This window comes from Hyperolius riggenbachi, chromosome 1, assembly GCF_040937935.1.
Source record: "Hyperolius riggenbachi isolate aHypRig1 chromosome 1, aHypRig1.pri, whole genome shotgun sequence".
Classification (NCBI taxonomy): domain Eukaryota; kingdom Metazoa; phylum Chordata; class Amphibia; order Anura; family Hyperoliidae; genus Hyperolius; species Hyperolius riggenbachi.
This window is the reverse complement of record NC_090646.1, coordinates 368030851-368048139: the sequence shown is the minus strand read 5'-3', so window position 1 is coordinate 368048139 and position 17289 is coordinate 368030851. Positions and strand designations below refer to the sequence as shown.

General features: G+C 46.4%; 1 protein-coding gene across 1 annotated transcript in view; it reads left to right on the top strand.

Moving 5' to 3' along the window:
* SPINK2 (serine peptidase inhibitor Kazal type 2) overlaps nucleotides 1-17289 on the top strand; it is a 53550-nt gene that overhangs the window by 17749 nt on the left and 18512 nt on the right. The window lies entirely within an intron of this gene.

Sequence of the window (17289 nt, the reverse complement as noted above, 5' to 3'; positions counted from 1 at the left end):
AGGGTTCCCTTTCCTCAGGTAATTATGTCTTTTTGTACTCGAGGTTCGCCTCGGGTACACTTTAAAGTTAAAACCTTTTCTTTGATAATCCTCTGATCTAGCATTTCCAACAATTCTGTGTTTTTACTTCTAGCCCTATACCTTGAACAAGCATGCAGATCAGATCGTACAGCAAGGGTGAAGAGGTGCCCAGGGTGCCCCTTCACCCATGTTGTGCTAGCTCCCCCTCCTTCTAGAAAGGGGAGGAAGTTACAGTCTACAGTGACTGTGCCACTTGTACTACAATAATTCCAATGGAAACAGAGGCACCAGCAGAGTAAAAATTGATCATAAGTTCAAACAGATAAACGTTGGGGGGAAAGGGTGGACTTACCTCCCCAAAACCAAACACAACCACTATGTATGGTTTAAACAAGATTTAATTCGTACTCCAGAACAAATGCAACGCGTTTCGTAGGTCTCTAGTCCGCTTCCTCAATCAATAATTCAGATAGGATTAACTCAGAAGTTGTGTAGCCAAGTAGTACAGTATGCCTCTGTACAGAGTAACTCAGAAGTTGTGTAGCCAAGTACAGCGCCTCTGTACAGCGTAACTCAGAAGTTGTGTAGTCAAGTACAGTCCCTCTGTACAGAGTAACTCAGAAGTTGTGTAGCCAAGTACAGCGCCTCTGTACAGAGTAACTCAGAAGTTGTGTAGCCAAGTACAGTCCCTCTGTACAGAGTAACTCAGAAGTTGTGTAGCCAAGTACAGTCCCTCTGTACAGAGTAACTCAAAAGTTGTGTAGCCAAGTACAGTGCCTCTGTACAGAGTAACTCAGAAGTTGTGTAGCCAAGTACAGCGCCACTGTACAGAGGCGCTGTACTTGTCTACACAACTTCTGAGTTACTCCTATCTGAATTATTGCCTGAAGAAGCGGGCTAGAGACCCGCACAATGCATTACATTTGTTCTGGAGCACGAATTAAATTGTGTTTAAACCATACATAGTGGTTGTGTTTGATTTTGGGGAGGAAAGTCCATCTTTGAATCCCCCCACCCCCCCACTTTTATCTGATTTACTTATGATCAATTTTTACTCTGCTGGCACCTCTGTGTCCATTGCAATTATTGTTATCCACCTGGTGGATCGGTGAACACTCCTTCTTTCCTTCTACAGAGAGCGACTTTTTAGCCTCAGTGGGGACAGGCCTAATATCCCCATAAGTGTTTTATGTGGTTGCCTGAACCCGGCAACCCATACTTGTGAGTATATTTCTATTTGCTGCTACCTTGGCATTCCTTTATCATCAATAATACACTATTGGGGGCTCTCGATTGGGATTTTCCTTTCTTTTAAACTGGCCATACACTAGGCCGATTCCCCGCCGATCGACAGCAGATTCGATCGCTGGGATCGAATCTGCTGTCAAATCGTTAACGTTAACGCTAAATTTCGATCTATTTCGTCCCGAAATAGATCGGTCCCGTCGATCGCTCTGTGCGGGAAATTACCGTTGATCGCCGGGTAGGGAGCGCGTCGCTAGCGGCGTTCGAGTGCCCGACGACCAACGCTATACAGCTGCAATACATTACCTGCTCCGCCGGCGCATCTCCCCAGGTCTCCGCTGTCTTGTTCTCCGCGCTGGTCTCCGGGTCCGGCAGGCTTCACTTCTTCCTGTCCCGGCAGAAAGTTTAAAAAGTAGAGGGCACTCTACTGTTTAAACTTCCCCCAAACAGGAAGAAGTGAAGCCTGCCGGACCCGGAGACCAGAGCGGAGAAGAAGACAGCGGAGACCGGGGGAGTCGCGCCGGCCGGAGCAGGTAATGTATGCGGGGGGGGGGGGGGGGGAGCGGCGGCAGCACCACCACCACTACAGATTGCCAGATTGCGGGGGGGGGGGGGGGGCAATGGCGGCAGCACCACCACCACCACCTCAGATTGTGAACGGTTTCAGGCTGAAATCGATTCACAATCTGTTTGCACTAAAGGCAGCCATACGATCCCTCTCTGATCAGATTCGATCAGAGAGCGGTCTATCTGTTGGTCGAATCTGATAGCAAATCGACCAGTGTATGGCTACCTTTACACTTGTAGTACTAGTTCCTTTTGTTTCCAAGACTGCGACAACCTTAAGGTAGCCATACACTGGTCGAATTGCCATCAGATTCGACCAACAGATAGATCCCTCTCTGATCGAATCTGATCAGAGAGGGATCGTATGGCTGCCTTTAGTGCAAACAGATTGTGAATCGATTTCAGCCTGAAACCCGTTCACAATCTGAGGTGGTGGTGGTGCTGCCGCCGTTCTCCCCCCCCCCCACCCGCCGCATACATTACCTGCTCGGGCCGGCGCGACTCCCCCCGGTCTCCGCTGTCTTGTTCTCCGCTCTGCTCTGGTCTCCGGGTCCGGCAGGCTTCACTTTTTCCTGTCTGGGGGAAGTTTAAACAGTAGAGCACCCTCTACTGTTTAATCTTCCTGCCGGGACAGGACGAAGTGAAGCCTGCCCGGACCCGGAGACCAGCGCGGAGAAGAAGACAGCGGAGACCTGGGAAGTCGCGCCGGCGGAGCAGGTAATGTATTGCAGCTGTATTGCGTCGGTCGTCGGGCACTCGAACGCCGCTAGCGACACGCTCCCTACCCGCGGTAATTTCCCGCACGGAGCGATCGATGGGACCGATCTATTTCGGGACGAAATAGATCGAAATTTAGCGTTAACGTTAACAATTTGACAGCAGATTCGATTCCAGCGATTGAATCTGCTGTCGATCGGCGGGGAATTGGCCTAGTGTATGGTCAGCTTTACATCCAGCCATCAATGGAGGTACTTCATTGGAGACAGGCTTATGTTCTCCACCTGCTCCATGTGGTTGGTTGCACTCAGGCAACCCACCTTTTTGAGTATATTTCTTTCTGAAGCTCTTTTCCTCTGAAAAACGTGACATATTGTGCTATTGGGCTCCTGTTGTTGCTGTGTTTTTCAAAGGTGTTCATCACCCAACCAAGCTTCGGTATGCAGATAAGATGTTTTTGACTAGTTTGACATTTGGTTAGGGCCCGTTTCCACTGTTTCAGCATGCATCTTATGAGGCACATATCGTCACTTGCTGTGATGTGAAAATGCATCAGAATTTGCATGTGCAACACAATTTTTTGATTTCATGCTGTCTGTTTTTTTTCCCCTACATGTGAATCAGACAGCAGCCTATTAATTTCAATTGGCTGTGCTTCCCCATCCGAATTTGCATTTGTGGGGAAACACAGTGAATCCCCTAGTGGAAACCAGCCCTTAAAGAGAACCAGAGACGAAGCACCCTCATGTATTTTATTACATTTATCAGTGGGAACATGACAGTAAACACCTACCCTGCTTTTAGTTTCATTCTTATCTGCCTAATTAGTCTATTATCAGCTGTGATAAGAATCCATGACTGGCTCAGTCTAGGTTTGACCTGGAATCATTATAGCTGAGTCACTCTTCTGTGGAGTCTTTTCAAGCCCAAGCCTGCCACCTCCTGGCTCAAATTTCCTGCTTTGCATACTGAGAGCTGTGATGACATGGGAGGGGCTGCTGCTGCTGAGAGAGAATCTTTGATACAGACATGTGTGGCTGCAAGCCTGCAATATGATCTGTGTGCTCTCAGCATAGATACTGATGATGACTGCAGTTTCATTCCTATGAGAGAGACTTCCTACAGGGAGCTGCAGATCATACCAAAATGAAAGCACACAGATGAAAGGCTGTAGCCTTTTTCATATAGCCTAGATAGCAGCCTAGTCTCATATAGCCTAGACAGCACATCCAGAATAACTCATAACCCGGAAGCAGAAGGGATTTGAGCTGGTGGCCATATTTGATTTTTCCTGGACCAATATTGGATAAAAAACACTAAAAAAGGCACAGCAGAGGGGCGAAATTATCAGGTAGAGCATTTATTCTTTACAAGCTATCAACTGATATGTTTATTTTGTGTGAAACGTTCATCTCTGGTTCCCTTTAAGGTGGCCACTAATGATCCAATCTTTTTCATCCAACCATTTCTATGTAATATAAAAGACTGCCTAAATTATCTATTTAATATGTTCACTCAATTTACCTTTATAATACATAATTTGGTAAAATTGGATGAAAAAGATTGGATCATTAGTGGCCACCTTTAGGGCATGAGCCCACTGCTGCGTTTAAAAAAAAACCCTATAAAATCGCATGCATTTTTCAAGTGTATTTGATATGCGTTTTCAGATGTTTTAATGCGTTTTGGGGCGTTTTAACAAGTTAAAACGTGTTAAACGCATCAAACACATTTCAAAAACGCTTGAAAAATGCATGCGTTTTTTTTTAAATGCAGCAGTGTGCTCAGGCCTCTAGTAAATTTTCATACAGTTATCCCCAATTGCACACTGTGCTTGCAGTTTTTAGGGCACCACATGCAGAATGGATTAAAGTGGATCCGAGATAAACTTTTACTCATTGCATAATTGTGTTCCTTTCATATAGTTTATCGGGCATTCCTCAAGATAAATACTTTTTTTGTTTTGTTTTAATACTCTTATTCCCTATAAACTAAACAAGCCTCGCCCACAGCATTTCACAGTGCCTTGGCACTGTAGCAAGGGCTTATGGGAGCTCAGTCTGGGCAGGAGGAGGGGGAGGTGTTACTAGCCAGAGATTTCAGAGGCAGAGGTGAGGAGGAGAGGTAGGTGAATTTACACAGAGGCAAGTTGATAGCATCTCCTGATAGCTGATAGCAGCCTGTGACAAACAGAACATGGCTGCCCTCATTGTATCACAGGAAGAAATAATCATATTCTGTTGAAGCTGTTTGCAGATAGATATGCTGTGTAAACTATCTAAACTTTAGGTAACATATATAGGCAAGTTACTTGTTATAGTTAGTTTTTCACCTAACTATCCGATTGTAACAAAAGCTGGAGAGGCAGCGGCGGTGAACAGCGCTACCACCGCAGCTGCCTCCAGCTCCCTGTTTAGCAATGTATCCGTGCCTCAGGCGTCTAGCACGCCAAGGACGGGTCTGTCAGTTGCACATAGGGTTGCTTTGTCGCGTGCGCACGCGCACAGACAGGACCTTTATACGGGGAGGAGGCGCGTCAGCTGACGTCAGAGGAGACGTTCGCTGCTCCTCATTGGTTGATAGGAGGAGCGCGTGCCTGAAGGGTCTCCTCTGCTTCAATAGCCTAGCTGAATCACTCGCAACTTGTCTGCTGTTGCGAATACTCTGTGTTATCGCTCAGACTTTTAGATAGTTCCAGTGTGCTTTAATCCGGGAGGAAACCGGGGATTTCACACAAGATAGGAATTGTTGATAGCCTTAAAGATTTACATTACTGTGTTATTATTTGTATATGACTCTGGCTCGTTCTGACTACTCTCTTGCTTAGTGACTTTGTACCTCTGCCCATCAGATCCTGCTGCTGACTCTGCTTGCTTAACCTTTCTGTCTCTGCCTCCTGATTTTGTACTGTCCTGAATTTCCTGAACCCAAGACCGTTGATGATGCGATCTCACTTGCAGTAAGAATAGATCGCCGTATTCGTTATCAGAGACAAGCTCATGGTAAACGCCCTGTGAGGTCTGTTCCCATCACCTCTCCTACCCCTTCTCTTCCTCAGGATGAGCCGATGCAGATTGGACATTCTAAATTGTCAGAGGTTGAGAAAAATCGGAGACGGTTGGAAAGGCTCTGTCTATATTGCACAGAAAAGGGCCATATAGTACAGAACTGTCCTAAAAAAGGTGGAAAACTCTGTCTGTTGCCGAACCCGATATGTCTGACTCCTCTACTCTCACCAGAGGGCCCTTGACTCTGGTGAGGGGCACTGTACTATTAGTAACAAAGTAACCTCCTCTGGTGAGGTATTGCCAAAGCTATTAATTCTACTGTAACCAAACCTGATCTGTCTGACCACTCTTCTCCCACCAGAGGGCCCTTGACTCTGGTGAGGGATATTGTACTGTTAGTACCCACCAGCTCCTCTGGTGAGGTATTGCCAATACTTTCAGTACTACTGTTGCACCAATCACTCATTGCTATTGTTGTCACATCAGCTTATTATATACCAGCATTATAGGTGATTCTGCAGATCACCATATAATCAGGTAGATATCTGCATTATAGGTGATACTGCAGATCACCAAATAATCAGAATTCTGTTCTTTGCTGACACAAATCATTACAGAACAGCAGACCAAAATGTCTATGGACGCACTGTGTAACCAGGTTGGGGCCTTGACCACAGCAGTGGATAATTTACTGTATTGGTCAATACCCAACAGACTCAGATCACCCAGCTGTCTGGGGTGGTCCGCACCCTCCAGACTGCAACTGGACCAGTGCAGTCCCCTCCAGTTATAGAGCCTAGAATGCCCATGCCAGGGAAATTTTCAGGGCACACATCTGATTTTCAGAATTTCAGGAACCGTTGCCTCTCTTACTTTGAGATGAGACCTGTCTCATCAGGGACTGAGAGTCAGAGGGTAATGTTCATTAAGACACTTCTATCAGGAGATTCACAGACATGGGCCTACAGTCTTCCTACTGGTCATGAGGCATTATCTTCTGTACAGAATTTTTTCAAATCAATGGCTATCATATACGACAATCCAGATATCGCAGTCACTGCTGAGAGGAAACTTAAACATCTCAGGCAGGGACATAACACCGCAGAGACCGCTGCAGAGTTTAGACGGTGGGCAGTATCGGATAGGTGGGGACAGTTTGCTTTATTAGACTGTTTTTTATCTGGGTTATCCGACCCCATTGTGGATGTAATGCTAAGTCACCCTGAACCCAAGACCGCTGATGATGCGATCTCACTTGCAGTAAGAATAGATCACCGTATTAGTTATCAGAGGCAAGCTCGTGGTAAACGCCCTGTGAGGTCTGTTCCCATCACCTCTCCTACCCCTTCTCTTCCTCAAGATGAGCCGATGCAGATCGGACATTCTAAATTGTCAGAGGTTGCTAAAAATCGGAGACGGTTGGAAGGGCTCTGTCTATATTGCGCAGAAAAGGGCCATATAGTACAGAACTGTCCTAAAAAAGGCCGAAAACTCTGCCGCCTAGGAGTAGCCAGAGGTACTACCCTAGGCAAGCCAGTGTTACCTCTACTTGATATTCGTTTACTACTCCCTTGTTCTATTTCCTGGGAAGATCAAGTCCGGTCTACCCAGGCATTTATAGACTCGGGTTCTGCCGCCAATTTTATAGATTACGATTTTGTTAAGAAATTGGGGATTCCCCTGCTTCCCTTAGACAGACAGATTGTTCTCACTGCAGTGGATGACTCTCCACTTCAAGGGAACCATCCCCTGTCTCAGACTCCGAGTTTGTTATGTCATGTGGGGGTATTGCATAGAGAACAAATACAATTGTTTGTACTTAAAATGGCCACTTCTACTGTAATCCTTGGGATGCCGTGGTTGAAAAAGCATTCTCCTCAGATAGATTGGAGCTCCGGCCAGTTGCTTAGCTGGTCCTCCTTTTGCCATCATCATTCTATGGAGAAAGTTGCTGTTTGCACCACCAGGATTCAGATAGAAGGGTTACCTGCACAATATGCTGAATTCGCTGATGTGTTTTGTCCTAAGTTGGCAGACAAACTTCCTCCACAAACACAGAAGTTTTGACTGCCCCATTGAGTTAAGGCCTGATTGTATGCCTCCTAGAGGTCATTTGTATAACCTGTCCACTCCAGAAAAACTCGCTATGCAAGACTACATTAAAGAAAACCTTGCCAAAGGTTTTATCCGTCCTTCTAAGTCTCCGGCCGGAGCAGGGTTCTTTTTTGTTAAATAAAAAAGACGGTGGGCTTCGCCCCTGTATAGATTATCGAGGACTGAATAAAATTACCATAAAGAATCGTTACCCACACCCGTTAATTGACGACTTGTTCTCCCAGGTTACTGATGCATGTGTCTTTTCTAAACTCGATCTCCGAGGGGCATACAACCTGGTACACATAAGGGAGGGTGACGAATGGAAGATGGCATTTAACACACCTGACGGGCACTACGAGTACCTTGTTATGCCCTTCGGGTTATGTAACGCTCCTGCTGTCTTCCAGGAGCTGGTCAGTGAGATTTTCCGTGAGGTCCTAGGATGATTCGTCTTGGTATATCTGGACGACATACTGATTTTCTCACCCAGTCTAGCTAAACACAGGGAGCATGTGAAGTTTGTCCTGAAAAAACTGAGACAGAATTCTTTGTATGCAAAAATGGAGAAATGTCTTTTTGAGGTATCAAAAGTCCCTTTCTTGGGGTATATCATTTTAACCTCAGGACTCTCCATGGACCCCAAAAAAGTATCTGCCGTTTTAGAGTGGCCACAGCCCACGGGGCTGAAAGCACTCCAAAAATTTCTTGGCTTTGCCAATTATTACAGAAAATGTATAAAGGGATTTTCTTCTGTAGTGTCACCTCTCACTAACCTCACCAAAAAAGGAGCTGACACTCATAATTGGTCACCCGAAGCACATTCAGCTTTCTCATCTCTGAAGAACTTGTTTTGCTCCGCCCCTATTTTGCGACATGTTGATGTCACTTGTCCCTTTATAGTTGAGGTGGACGCATCAGAGATTGGGGTTGGGGCTGTGCTGTCTCAACACTCAGGTTTTCAGGGCAGATTGCATCCATGTGCTTTCTTCTCACGTAAATTCTCTCCCGCAGAGAGAAATTACGATATCGGTAACCGAGAGCTGTTAGCCATTAAACTCGCGTTTGAGGAATGGCGTCATTGGCTCGAAGGGGCAGAACATGTGATTACAGTCTATACTGACCACAAAAACTTGGAATATATTGAAGGGGCCAAGAGGCTTAATCCTCGACAGGCCCGCTGGTCATTATTCTTTTCAAGATTCAGATTTATTATTACGTATAAACCAGGGAGTAAAAATGTCAAGGCAGATGCCCTGTCTAGATGTTTTGAGCCCAAGACAGTGCAGCCACCAATTCCCGAGAACATTCTGCCCAAAAAAGTGGTCGTGGCAGCTACCGAGACCTGGGAAGATTGGTCGCTTACTTTGGGGCCTTATCAACAGGATATTCCCGAGGGGAAACCTGACGGAGTTCTATTTGTGCCTCTTCATTTACGGCTGCAAATTTTACAATTGTTTCATGCACATAAAAATGCAGGGCACCCTGGGGTAGCCAGAACGCAGGATTTACTGTCTAGGTATGTATGGTGGTCCTCACTGGTCCTAGATTGTAGGGAGTTTGTCAGAAACTGTACAGTTTCTGCCAGGAATAAGCCATCCAGGCAGGCTCCTGTGGGTACCCTTCAGTCTATGCCAGTACCTGAAGAACCATGGACCCATTTGTCCATGGATTTTGTAGGCGAACTCCCCAGGTCCAATGGGAAAACAGTCATATGGGTGGTAGTCGACAGGTTCAGCAAAATGGCTCACTTTATTCCACTGGACGGACTCCCCTCTGCCCAGGAACTGATGGATCTCTTTATTCAACACATTTTCCGCTTACATGGCATACCAGACAATGTGGTGTCAGATAGGGGAGTCCAGTTTGTGTCCAAGTTCTGGAAAGCCTTTTGTCATCATCTTGGAATTAACCTGTCATTTTTCTCCGGCTACCACCCACAGACCAATGGGCAAACTGAGAGGGTTAATCAGTCCTTAGAGCAGTTCCTTAGATGCTATGTGGCTGACGCGCAATTAGAATGGGCAAAGTTCTTGCCATTCACAACCTTCAGGCTTCAGGCTGAGTTCATCTTCAGGCTTCTCTCCCTTTCAAGTGGTGACGGGGCGATCTCCTAAATCGCTCCATTGCCAGTGGTCTCTTCTCCTTTCACTGCTTTGGAAGAGTGGCAGGGATCTCTTAAGGAGATTTGGACCATGGTCAAAAGGAACCTAGAAAAGGCCTTCCAGACTCAGAAAAAACAGGCTTATAGAAAGCGATCTGTGGAGTGGGACTTTGTACCTGGAGATATGGTATGGGTTTCCACCCGACATCTGGCGCTGAAACAGCCATCAGCAAAATTGGGTCCCAGATTTATAGGCCCATACCCTGTGTCTAAAAAGATTAATAATGTCACTTATGTCATTTCATTACCACCCAGTATGAGAGGTGTTACGTCATTCCATGTGTCTTTGTTGAAGCCGGCTGTGCATGTGGATTCCTCTACCCCCCCCCCCCCCCCCCTGAGATGATTGATGGGGAACCTGAGTATGAGATTGAGCGGATTTTGGATTCCAGGCGGGTGTGTAACTCGGTACAGTACCTTGTCCATTGGAAGGGGTATGGGCCTGAGGAGAGATCTTGGGTGCCGGGTCATCGTATGCATACTGAGGAACTTAGGAAATAGTTTCATGAGTTACATCCTGAGAAGCCATGCAGAACGTGTCCGGAGTCCACGCCTCAAGGGGGGGGGGGTACTGTAACAAACGCTGGAGAGGCAACGGCAGTGAACAGCGCTACCACCGCAGTTGCCTCCAGCTCCCTGTTTAGCAATGTATCCGTGCCTCAGGCGTCTAGCACGCCGAGGACGGGTTTGTCAGTTGCACATAGGGTTGCTTTGACGCTTGCGCGCGTGCACATACAGGACCTTTATGCGGGGAGGAGGCGCGTCAGCTGACCGGCCGGTCGGCTGACGTCAGAGGAGACGTTCGCCGCTCCTCATTGGTTGATAGGAGGAGGGCGTGCCTGAAGGGTCTCCTCTGCTTCAATAGCCTAGCTGAATCACTCGCAACTTGTCTGCTGTTGCAAATACTCAGACCTTTAGATAGTTCCGGTGTGCTTTGATCCGGGAGGAAGCCGGGGATTTCACACAAGATAGGAATTGTTGATAGCCTTAAAGATTTACATTACTGTGTTATTATTTGTATATGACTCTGGCTCATTCTGACTACTCTCTTGCTTAGTGACTTTGTACCTCTGCCTATCAGATCCTGCTGCCGACTCAGCTTGCTTAACCTTTCTGTCTCTGCCTCCTGATTTTGTACTGTCTCTGTCTGTTGCCGAACCCGATCTGTCTGACTCCTTTACTCTCACCAGAGGGCCCTTGACTCTGGTGAGGGGCACTGTACTATTAGTACAGTCCAGTTCCTCTGGTGAGGTATTGCCAAAGCTATTCATTCTACTGTAACCAAACCTGATCTGTCTGACCCCTCTTCTCCCACCAGAGGGCCCTTGACTCTGGTGAGGAATATTGTACTGTTAGTACCCACCAGCTCCTCTGGTGAGGTATTGCCAATACTTTCAGTACTACTGTTGCACCAATCACTCATTGCTATTGTTGTCACATCAGCTTATTATATACCAGCATTATAGGTGATTCTGCAGATCACCATATAATCAGGTATATATCTGCATTATAGGTGATACTGCAGATCACCTAATAATCAGAATTCTGTTCTTTGCTGACACAAATCGTTACACTGATGAAGTGGGGCTCTAGGCAAGATAGCAGTTTTTACCCACCGCTGATGGTCACTGTTGTGTTTTTTTTTGTGTGTAAGATTTTGCGGTGGCTAGCATCCACCAGGCCCCTGGACCCTCTCCAGATCCTAGGCAACTGCCCGGGATTGTCTGTAACAAAAGGTTAAAGTACAACTGTGTAGCACATCCCATGAAATTATACTGTGAGCTTTAGCTGGGTTCACACTGGCAACAACACTCTATGACCATGAGGCAGCACCTGTACAGACTGTCGCTGGACGTGTGCTCCGCAGAATACTAGAAGAAACAGTTTAACAAGCGCAAACAACTAAATCTCCAGAGCGTGCACCTTCCATCCATATATTTATTCTCACAAATTGACCGTGCTAGTGTACAGTTCAACAATACGCAATGCAGTGCATAGGCCTCACAAGGTTACGCATACATCCAGACAAGGCTTACGTATCCGGTGCACAAGTGGTCATCTGTTCAGGAGGTGGGTGGTGGGCACAAAGGTGGCGAGCGATGACCATTTCGCGTCTAAGTGACACTTGGTCACGCTGCTGACCACTTGTGCACCGGATACGTAAGCCTTGTCTGGATGTATACATACCTTGTGAGGCCTATGCACTGCATTACGTATTGTTGAACTGTACACTAGCACTGTCAATTTGTGAGAATAAATCGATGGACGGAAGGTGCACGCTCTGGAGATTTTGTTGTTGGAACTGCCCAGAATTGCCTTGTAGATGATCTGGCTCTGACCATGCGTGGTGGTGTGTGATATGCTTGGAAATATGGAAACCCACAGATTTTCATATTATTGTTCACACATGTGCTGAGCATTGCTGTGCAATGTGTTATCGCACTGTGGTACACATTTGAATGTACATTGCCTCCACAGCATATGTAATGTAACTGTATGGGCAACACACATAAACATGGTTACCACATTTTTAAAAGTGGTTCCAAGTTCTGCATTTAGGGAAGACAAGACACAGAACATTTATATCACACTTTTCTCCTGGTGGTCTCAAAGTCCCAGAGCTGCAGCCACTTAGCATGTGTTCCCCGCTGACCAGGATCATTAGGGAGCCTTAGGTAGAGTGACCATATTTTTGTGGGTCCAACCTGGGACGGGGGGGGGGGGCGTCGCGCGCAGCGCGCCGCGCCGAAAAATGGGCGTGGCCATGACATTGTATGGGCGGAGCTAACGTAATGATGTAACAGCGAGGCATAAGAAAGCAGTGTTTACGCCATGATGTGGACAAACGAGACTTTGTATCATGGGTGTGCAGAAACTGTGTGATGCTAATAGTATACCGTAACCACAAAGCAGCAAACATAGCCATCTATGACCATTAAATAATAAATGCAGTAACAGTTACCCCGGACACCAGAAAATAAACGCAATAGGCAACATGTCAGTATAAAATAAATGCAATGCGGGCAAACATGTCAGTACAAAATAAACGCAATGCGGGCAACATGTCAGTACAAAATAAACGCACTGCGGGCAAACATTTCACCAGAAAAGAAACGCACTGCGGCCAAACATTTCACCAGAAAAGAAACGCACTGCGGGCAAACATTTCACCAGAAAAGAAACGCACTGCGGCCAAACATTTCACCAGAAAAGAAACGCAATGCGGCAAACATTTCGCCAGAAAAGAAACGCACTGCGGGCAAACATTTCGCCAGAAAAGAAACGCACTGCAGGCAAACATTTCGCCAGAAAAGAAACAATGTGGGCAAACAATAACGTTTCACTAGAAAAGAAACAATGCGGGCAAACATTTCACCAGAAAAGAAACAATGCGGGCAAACATTTCACCAGAAAAGAAACAATGCGGGCAAACATTTCACCTGGAAAAGAAACAATGCGGGCAAACATTTCACCAGAAAAGAAACAATGCGGGCAAACATTTCACCTGGAAAAGAAACAATGCGGGCAAACATTTCACCAGAAAAAAAACAATGCGGGCAAACATTTCACCTGGAAAAGAAACAATGCGGGCAAACATTTCACCAGAAAAGAAACAATGCGGGCAAACATTTCACCTGGAAAAGAAACAATGCGGGCAAACATTTCACCTGGAAAAGAAACAATGCGGGCAAACATTTCACCAGAAAAGAAACAATGCGGGCAAACATTTCACCTGGAAAAGAAACAATGCGGGCAAACATTTCACCTGGAAAAGAAACAATGCGGGCAAACATTTCACCTGGAAAAGAAACAATGCGGGCAAACATTTCACCTGGAAAAGAAACAATGCGGGCAAACATTTCACCTGGAAAAGAAACAATGCGGGCAAACATTTCACCTGGAAAAGAAAGCATTTACTCACCTGGCAGAAGTGTCCGGCCTCTGGCGCGCTGCTCCGTCCCGGGACCGTCTTCCTCCTCCTGCTCTTCTCTCCCGCGCTGACAGGGCTACGGCAAGATGGCGCCCGAAGCCCTGTACTAGTGACACAAATAGGTCTCCAGTAGAGGGCTTCGGCAGCCATCTTGCCGTAGCCCTGCTCGCCTGCCGGTGTCGGAAACAGACACCGGAAGAGGAGGCTGGAGCGGGGCTGCGGGCAATGAACTGGCACGGCGTCTATAGAGGAGAGAGTGGCCAGAGTCCCTGCTGAAAGCGGGACGTTTCCCGGGACCTCATTAAGCCTGGGACAGCGGACCCCGAATCCGGGACGTGTCCCGGGCAATCCGGGACGTCTGGTCACTCTACCTTAGGCCCCTTGCACAATGCAAAACGCTAATTTCGGTTTACAATTTTCCCTAGATGCTATCAACACAAGAAGAAAAACACTGAAAAAACGCAGCGTGCATTACCAATTAAAAATTGCAAATCGGAATTGCAGGTAAAAACACATGTAGTGTGCAAGAGCCCTTACCCAAAGACCCCTTTCTGTTTTACATTCTGGCTTGAACCAGGATTTGAACCCTGGTCAAAGGCTTAAATCCCACATCTAAGGCAAAAGCCTTACCAGTACACTATCCATGATGGAAGGTACATCAAAGCTCAGAATTCTTCACAAGGAAGTCATCTTCTTCACAAGAAAGTCATCTAAACACAAAGGCTTCAATTCATCAAGCATTACCGCATTCGGTAATGCTGAAAACAGCTGACTTAACGGAGCACTTTCGAAAATGTTAATTCATCAAAGCTGTTACCGAATGAGAAGCTGAAATGACAGAGCAATGAGATAAATTACCGACATGTGCTCAACACATGTCAGCAAATGTCAGTAAATGTTAATTCATCAAGGTTACCACATTCGCTAACACATTCGGTGATTATCTCCAGCTCTCCCCTGTCCTTACAGGCTTCGAAAGCCTTCTGTGTGAATGTTTTCATGATTAGCAGGAGCAGGCAGCCAATAGAAACAGCCCCTGTTCTCCTGCAAGTGCTGCTGATAGGTCACACAGGCTTCTCCACACAAGCTTCCAGACCCCCCAGGCAGTGAGCAGAGAGAACGGGACAAAAGATATCCCCAGATACCCTTCGGTGGTGTAACCCTTTGAGTCCCTGTTTGAATATGCACAGATGCAAGTGGTGAAATCACCAAGCATGGCATTTGTAATGTCTCCAGGAAGTTTATCTACGTTGTGGCAAATAAGTACAATGTTAAGAAACACTGATGGACAGATTCAGAGCAGCAGAGGCAGTATAAGTAACAGTAAATATAACACGTTTACATGTAAAGGGATGTCTGGATGCCTTCTATTGTTATCAGCTTGTAACAACACAGAGACATTCCAAGCTGCTCTGCACCACTCTGCTGTTATCTAACAGCCTTTGATGAACTGAAGCCGTAGTACTTCGGTAACTTAACGAACCTCTACCACACATGTGAAAATATTGATGAATTAGCACAGTGAAGTGTAAAATACCGAATGCGGTATTTTAAAGCCAAAGGGTACCAGTTAAAAAAAGAAGAAGTCTGATACTCACCTAAGGAGAGGGAAGGCTCGGTCCTAATGAGCCTTCCCTCTCCTCTCCCGGTGCCCTCGGTGCTGTGCTGGCTCCCCCTGTTTGCGTCCGCCGCCGCAGGAACTTCGGAGGTCTTCGGGAGCACTCGGGCTTCCGAAGACGGGCCGCTCCATACTACGTACGCGCGAGCGCGTCATAGAGGGCGCTCGTGCATGCGTAGTATGGAGCGACCGCGTCATCGGGAGCCCGAGTGTTCCCGAAGGCTTCCGAAAGGTCCCTTCGGCATGCGGAAGTGGCAGTATTTGACCGAACTGGTCGAATACTGCCACGGGGGATCCTGCGCGGGACCGGGCACCGGGAGAGGAGAGGGAAGGCTCATTAGGATCGAGCCTTCCCTCTCCTTAGGTGAGTATCTGACTTTTTCTTTTTTTAACCGGTAGACATTCACTTTAAGGACTGGGATTTTGTTATCGAACACCCTTTGATGAATTGAAGCCAAAGTAAGGAGATAAAGGAGGCGGGTGGGCATCTGACCCGCTTATTCAAATACCAAGGAGAGGAAAGTTAGTGCCAGACGCCATATTACAGATGTTTTATATTAGTTTGTGGATAAAAGATGAGATGTGAGACAAAATGAAACAATTACTTGTAATACTAAGCTGCTGCATTGTTGCATGATGGCATGGAAAGCTGTACTGTTCCATTTCTGTGGGTGAAATCACCCAATAAAGGAAATCTGTGATGTGGGTGGAGAGATGTGGAGCTTGCCACTGCATCCAGGCTAAGATCCACCCAACAAGGCTGGTAGTGACTGTAACCACAATCAATGCTCTCCATGAAGCTGTAAGCACTTTTATTCCTTTTTGGCCCTATAGGGTTCCCTTAGGTTTTCCATAAAGGGAACCTAAAGCGAGAGGAATACAGAAGCTGCCATATTTATTTCCTTTTAAACAATGCATATTGCCTGGCCGTCCTGTTGGTTCTCTGTCTTTGATACTTTTAGCCATAGACCCTGAACAAGCATGCAGATCAGGTGCTCTTATTGGACTGCTTGTTTCATGTTTGTGATTCAAACACTACTGCAGTCAAAGAGATCAGCAGGATAGACAGGCAACTGTATTGCTTAAAAGGAAATAAATCTATATATATAATAGAGTAAGTGCCTCAACCTTCAAGCAAGAAGAAGAAGTAGCGCCCTGCCCCCAGGGCCGGTCCAAGCAAGAAGAAGGGGCTGGTCCAAGCAAGAAGAAGAAGTAGTGTCAAATCAAACCAAGGGCAAAGAGGGATAATTTGCATATTCAGTAGCAGTGCATTGTGGGTAACCACAAATGTTCACTTATAGCTGAATTATTGCAGATTTGCTTCTGTTTTAAGAAGGAAAATTACACCAAGCTTTGCTTTTTTTAGTAGGAGGGCTTTTTGGTCTCTTTTATCCTCCTATACATTCTTAGTAGTTTTGGTCACCCTGAGCTGCACGGTTACTCTGTTGTACTGGTCCAAGCCCTATCTCATACAGCCTTATCAATCCCTGCTATGTACTGATGAGGACCAAATGTCTGAAGTAAGCTGTCACATGTGGGTTTGATATTACTATGTAATACTTAAAGCTATAGGCTTGCTTGATTTACCAAGGGTGAAAAGGAATAATTTGCACTAGCTGACCCGCGGCGTAGCGTACGCCGCAAAAGAGGGTAGAGGGCAGGAAGGGGGTTGGACCCCCCCTCAACTGGGTCCCCCATGTGCGCTCCCCCTCCTGCTTAACCCATTCAGGTTCCGTCGTTTTCACGTGAGAAATGTTCACCTCCTATTCATTAGCCTATAACTTTATCACTACTTATCACAATGCACTGATCTATATCTTGTTTTTTCCGCCACCAATTAGGCTTTCTTTGGGGGTTACATTTTGCTAAGAGCCACTTTACTGTAAATGCATTTTAACAGGAAGAATAAGAAAAAACGGAAAAA